This window comes from Lithobates pipiens, unplaced genomic scaffold (assembly GCF_037356315.1).
Source record: "Lithobates pipiens isolate NorthernLeopardFrog02 unplaced genomic scaffold, aLitPip1_a1.2 Scaffold_30, whole genome shotgun sequence".
Lineage (NCBI taxonomy): Eukaryota > Metazoa > Chordata > Amphibia > Anura > Ranidae > Lithobates > Lithobates pipiens.
The window spans coordinates 163112045-163118730 of NW_027507791.1; the positions used below are offsets into that span (position 1 = coordinate 163112045).

The 6686-nt window shown below is 49.6% G+C and overlaps 1 pseudogene; it reads right to left on the minus strand.

Annotated features, from left to right (window-relative positions):
• Positions 1 to 2355: 2355 nt before the first annotated feature.
• Positions 2356 to 2474, minus strand: LOC143948197 (5S ribosomal RNA; annotated as a pseudogene).
• Between the last annotated feature and the right edge of the window lie 4212 nt (positions 2475 to 6686).

Sequence of the window (6686 nt, forward strand, 5' to 3'; positions counted from 1 at the left end):
ACTCTCTTTGGGCACTCTGAAGACTCTTGACAAAGGCCAAGATGGTCACCTTGGGAAACAAGCTAAAAAAAACAGGTCAAAGCCAACAACATAAAAAGAAGCCTACGGCATCCAGTATTCCCAGGCGATCTCCCAATCAAGACACTAACCAGACCAGGTCCTTCTATGGCACCTGGTCTTCCTAGGCAGTCTCCCATCCAGGTACTAACCAGGCCTGACGCTGCTTAGCCTCTGAAATCAGACGAGATCGGGTGCTTTCAGGTTGATGTGGCCGTAAGCGTTCTCTTCAAGACACGCCCAACCCTCTTGACAAACGCCAAGATGGTCGCCTTGAGAAACAAGTGAAAAAAACAGGTCAAAGCCAACAACATAAAAAGAAGCCTATGGGCTTACAGCGGACCTTAAAAGATGGGACCCACTAGCTCTGTCATGGTTCGGACGCTGTAATGTGTTGAAGATGAAAGCGATGCCACGACTTCTGTATCTACTACAAGCCTTACCTATCAAAATACCCCAGACTTTCTTTCATGCGGTTAGCTCAATCTTTATCAAGTTCCTCTGGCGCGGCAAACATACGCGTATTGGTAGGGCAATGCTATTGCGACCGAAATTGCGGGGAGGTATTGGCTTCCCGGACCCTGCTCTATATTACACAGCGACGCACATGACACGGGTGGTTGACTGGTGCCGGCATGGGGAACTGAAGCTATGGGTCAAGCTAGAGCAGGAGATGGCGCGGGTTCCACTGGCTGGTCTGCCTTGGGCGGGGAGGCCATTGGAGCCCTGTGTGACTACTCACCCGTTAATTGGCACCTCGCTCGCCGAGATGGATAGTTTTTTTCACCTTTCCCACCTGACTAACTTCCCTTCTCCTATGACCCCAATTATTGAACATCCTAGATTCCCTCCGGGCCTGTCTGACCAGGCCTTTACCAGGCAAGCCCCGAAAGGGCTTCTGAGAGCAGCCCTATTTCTTGGACCCACGGGCTGGATTCCCACGGGGACCATACTGCTAGAGCAAGTACCTGTTGCATTGGATAGCTGGAGAGCTAGACAGCTCATCCATTTCCTCGGATCACTACCTAACCATTCGTTCTTCTCTAGACAATTCCACCCCTTCGAGGAACTTTGCCGGGATGATGGCCCAATTCGTGGTTCCCTCTCTAGGTCCTACCGAATCCTGACAGATGCACAATCCTCCACGGATCCGCCCTTCCTAGCTAAATGGAAAAGGGACTTACAAACTACATTCTCCAAACCACAGAAGGACAGAATACTCTTTTTCGCCCATAAGTCGTCACTCTGCAGTAAATATCAGGAGATCTCATATAAGCTGACACGCTGGTATCGTACACCGGTGGTGTTGGCCAAAATATTCCCCAGTCAATCTGACCGCTGCTGGCGCTGTGAGCAACAGGCTGGCACCATTCTCCACATTTTCTGGGAATGCCCTAAATTACAAACATTCTGGCAGCCTGTCCTGAGACTCATCCACAAGTTCACAGACATTTCTTTAGCCAATGATCCCGCAGCAGTTCTTCTCAATCTAACTCCTATGTCGAGAAAGCGTTATCATAAGTCCTTACTTAAACATCTCCTCAATGCAGCTAGGGCCTGCATCCCAAGTCAGTGGAAACAGCAATCTGCTCCAACGGTGACCCAGTGGTTCGCAAGGGTAAATGATATTGAACGAATGGAAGACCTGATTGCCACAATGAGGGATAAAATGGAGGAGCATGGGAACAGATGGTTCTACTGGACCCAGTTTCGCTTTTTGGAAGAATACCTCCGCGAGACATAGTAAGCTCATGGTGATCGTTGGAGATCGCTGTTCCAAACGTTGGACAGCTGATGAGCTGGTGAGCCGAGGGCGTCTCTTGCTCCCTGGGAGGGGACCCCACCCTATCCACTCCACCCACGACACCCCCTTACCCCTTCTTTTCCTTTTCTGCCATTTCCTTCCCCAATCTTCTCTTTCCCCTTCTCCCTCCTTTCAGTTCTACTATTTCCCTTCTTAACTCAAAAAAGGGAAAAGAAAATGGTATGTTCCGACCCCATTTGACTACTACACAATACTCTTCCCTTATCTATGGATATCTAAACTCTTCGAGGGTAGCAGGGCTAGTATCAATAATATTTTAAGTGGTAGAGGATCCCAACGAGATGGAGCTTTAATCTCATCTTGATATGACTGCAAAGCTGTACACGTGCTATTCTCCTCTGACTTATTACCATTGGCTCTGATATCCATGCAATATGATCGTTTGTTTGTAACTATTTGTATCACACATTCTGTGAAGTTGCCTTTGCATTGTATGTCGCATACTACTGAATAAAAAAAAAAAAAAAAAAAGAAGCCTATGGCACCTGGTATTCCCAGGCGGTCTCCCATCCAGGTACTAACCAGGCCCGACACTGTTTAGCCTCCGAGATCAGACGAGATTGGGCGCTTTCAGGGTGATGGGGTCGTAGGTGATATCTTCAGGCATTCTCAACCCTCTTGACAAATGCCAAGATAGTCACCTTGAGATACAAGCGATAAAAAACAGGTCAATGTCAACAACATAAAAAGAAGAATACGGCACCGTGTATTCCGACGCCATCTCCCATCCAGGTACTAACTAGGCCCAACCCTTCTTAGCCTCAGAGAAGAGAAGAGATTGGGTGCTTTCAGAGTGATGTGGCCATAGGCAATCTCTTCAGGCACTCTCAACCCTCTTGACAAACACCAAGATGGTCACTTTGAGAAACAAGCGAAAAAAAAAAGGTCATCGCCAACAACATAAAAAGAAGTCTACGAAACTTGGTATTCCCAGGCGGTCTCCCATCCAGGTACTAACAAGGCCCGACTCTTCTTAGCCTCCAACAACAAACTAGATCGGTTGCTTTCAGGGTGATGTGCCCGTAGGCAATCTCTTCAGGCACTTTCAACCCTCTTGACAAACGCCAAGATGGTCACCTTGGGAAACAAGCAAAAAAAAATAATAAGTCGGAAGCTAGAGACAATACAGCCCGAGTCCTCAATTTAATCCATGCGGCGCATGTACAGGGAAGGCCCTTGCTTATGTTGTCAACGGACGCGGAGAAGGCCTTTGACAGGGTGGCCTGGCACTTTTTTTTTTAACAGAAACATTTTATTAGACAAATCAGCATTACATTGCAAAGAATAGTAAATCCGATATTACACAGTTGTAGAAAGGAAAAAAACACCTTCATCCAGTAATCATTCTTAAATTAATAATCCAGCAGTACAGATAACAGTAACCATTACTCTATCATAATATGCAGGACATCCCCAGCAGAACTTCACAGCCATCAGGCAGGTACCTGACATTTGCGCGAGCCCACGGAAGGGGGGGGGGGGCAGGGAGGAAATGGTCGGGAGAGAGAAAACAGGGCGGTCAACCGGGTGGGGGGGATCCACCACCGTCTCAGCTCAACTCAAAGTTAGGGGGAGGGGGAACCAAGATCAGCGGACGCGTCTATCCAGGAGGACCAAATTTTATCAAATTTCCCTAGACATTGTCTACTTTCATAGGTCAACTTATACAGGGGGAGCACCAGGTTCACTGATCTCCTCCACGAGGCAAGGGTAGGGGGGTCTTCGAGTTTCCATCTCAATAGAATCTCGTGTCTGGCATAATACAATGCGAAGGTAAGGCACAGTTTGCAGTACCTGTCCCCTTCAACGTCTGCCAAATGGCTCAACAGTAGGGTTTGAGGGTCGACCTGAAGGTTCGACCCGGTCACAGCATTTAGCGTAGAAACCACTTCCTCCCAGTAGGGCTGGATTTTGGGACATGACCAGACCATTTGCCAGAAAGTGCCCATCTCCTGTTTACACCTTTGACAATTAGGGTCCCTTTGGGGGTAAATACACGCCAGCCTCTGCGGGGTGAATTAGGCCCTATGCAGGAATTTAAATTGTATAAACCTGTCTTTCGCGGCTATCATTGTTGGAATGTAAGAAGTCAGGCACTCCTCCCATTCCTCCTCCCCTAGGGGCGGAATGTCCGAACTCCACTTCTCCCGGGATTTGGTCAAACTAGTGTCATGTTCCACCGTGAGGTAAAGATATAAGGTCGACAGGGTTCTCCCCATCACCCTGGAAGTCAGTAGATGTTCAATGGAGTCCGATTCCAGAGTCAGAGAGGCAGGAAACTGAGCCCCAAAGGCTTGCTTCAGTTGCCAATATCTGAACTGGAAAGAAAGTGGAAGCTCATATGTACGTCTCAGTTCTTGGAAAGTCATTAGCCTACCCTGATAAACTATGTGCTTTAAAGTGACGATTCCTCTTTTCGCCCACAGAGAAGGGTCTGGGATACTATTCAGGTGAGGGAGCATGGGGTTGCCCCATAGGGGCATATGTGGGGAGATGTGGTTGGGCTTTCCATAGCTCCTCCTTGTCTCCCGCCAGAACCTCACCGTGGTACGCATCAAGCCCGTCATGGAGGAGCTCGCCCTAAGCCCCCGAAATGGTAGGTTACTCAGAGCTGCATAGGAGCCAAGGATGGCTGCCTCCAGGGTGACCGCCGGGTTTTGTGTGGGCTGGGAGAACCACCACCGAATTGTGACCAAAACGGCCACCCAGTAGTAGATCTGAAAGTTTGGGAGCGCCAGGCCCCCCCCCCCCCGATAGTGGGAGATATAGTATCTGCTTAGCTACCCTGGGGGGTCTCCCAGCCCAGACAAAGGATATCAACAGACTCTCCAGTCTCTGGAAAAAAGTCCTGGGAATGTGGATGGGGGTATTATGAAAGAAGTACAGGTACTTGGGGAGATAGATAATTTTTAACAAATTGACTCTGCCCACTGGGGATAAAGGGAGAGATCGCCATGCCGCGCACCTAGCCCCTAATTGTGTCATGAGTGGCTGTATATTGTCCTCCAGATAGTTCTGAACTCTACCACTGACCTTAATCCCCAGGTATATAAAACTTTCCACTCATTTAAGCTGTGGATGAGGCATGCGAGGGGTCGAGGAGTGGGGTGGGAAAAGAACCGATTTGTCCCAATTGATGCGGATACCTGAGTACCGACCGAATCGATTAATCAGTTCCAGTGCAGTGCCCAAAGTAGACGACGCGTCCGCTAAATAAAGCAGAGCGTCATCTGCATACAAGGACAGCTTTTCCTCGATGGGCCCTACTTGTATCCCCTTTATCCCAGTATCCGCTCTCAGCAAAATAGCCAAGGGCTCCATCGAGAGGACAATTTTCGCATCCACATTTAACAGTGATATAGAGCGGTATGACGAACACAAGGTGGGGTCTTTCCCCAGCTTGGGGATCACCACTATGATCGCCTCGCTCATGGTGTCGGGAAGTTTATCAATATGCGACGACGCAGAGAATAGATGGTGGAGTCTTTCAGAGAGCTCCGTAGCGTAGTGCTTATAGAATTCCGCCGGGATTCTGTCCGGTCCCGGTGTCTTACCCGCCTGCATAGATTTAAGCGCCTGGAGAATCTCCAGAACCGTGATAGGGGCGTCCAGCCTATTTCGGTACGTTTCTGTGAGGATTGGTATATCTATGTCGGCCAAGTAGGTTGTTAGTTCTTCCTTACTGTAATCCGACCTAGAGGTGTAGAGAGATGTATAAAACTCCGCAAAACAGTTATTAATCCCGTCTGGGGTGTGAAGCAACTGACCGGATTTGTCCCTGATATGTGAAATGCTCAACCCCCCTGCCTGTTCCCTGGAGAGCCAGGCCAGCATCCTCCCCGACCTCTCCCCCGCTCAAAGATCCGCTGGGACTGAGCCAGCATTCTCTTCTGGGTGAGAGAGGTACGAAGATCAACAGCCTCCCTGGTCAGGATTTGCAGTTGCCGATAATGTTGAGCGTCCCGAGTGTGGACAAAAAGAGCCTCCGCGCAGACCGCATCTCCCTCAGCTTTTTTTTAGCTCTGCTCTACGTTCCCTGCGTATTTTGCCAATGATAGTCTGATAGTGCCCCCTCGTGGTAGCCTTAAAGGCATCCCAGACTACCGTGGCCCCAGCCGAACCTGCATTCTCCTCCCAATAGCTGTTCAATTCGGTCCTAAAATGAGCATCCACAGCGGCATCTGAGATCCAGAACCTGGAAAGCCTCCATAGTCTAACCGCTGGTCCCAGGGAAAGATCCAATGTCAGAAACAGAGGTGCATGGTCCGATATCCCCCTGGGCAATATTTGTATGTCTACGACCCTTGGGAGGACTGGGCTCCGCGCAAAGACCAAGTCAATGCGGGAGAATGTTTTATGGGTGGCAGAGTGACATGTAAATGCCCGAGACCCGGGGTGTCTCCACCTCCAGACATCCGTCAGGCCATATGTGTCTGCCCAGGCAGCCAGCCCAGGTCCATGGTGTCCCCCTGGAGTCAGTCTGTCCATGTCTGGGTCAGGAACTAGATTAAAATCACCCAGGATAAGAGCATTATCAGAGGCAAACTCGGCCATCTTGCTAGTGATTTGGTTCAGCACCAGCAATGAGGCCGGCGGGGGCAAGTATAATCCCACAATGGTCCAGGTCATTGAGTAAATTGTCGCATGAATAATGACATACCTGCCGTCCGGGTCCAAGGCCAGATCCAGGAGCCGAAAGGGGAGGGACTTCAATACTAGGACACTTACCCCCCTGGCAAAACTAGAGTGGGTGGAGTGGTAATGGTACCCCACCCAGGATTTTTTGAGGGAAAGAAGTCTACTG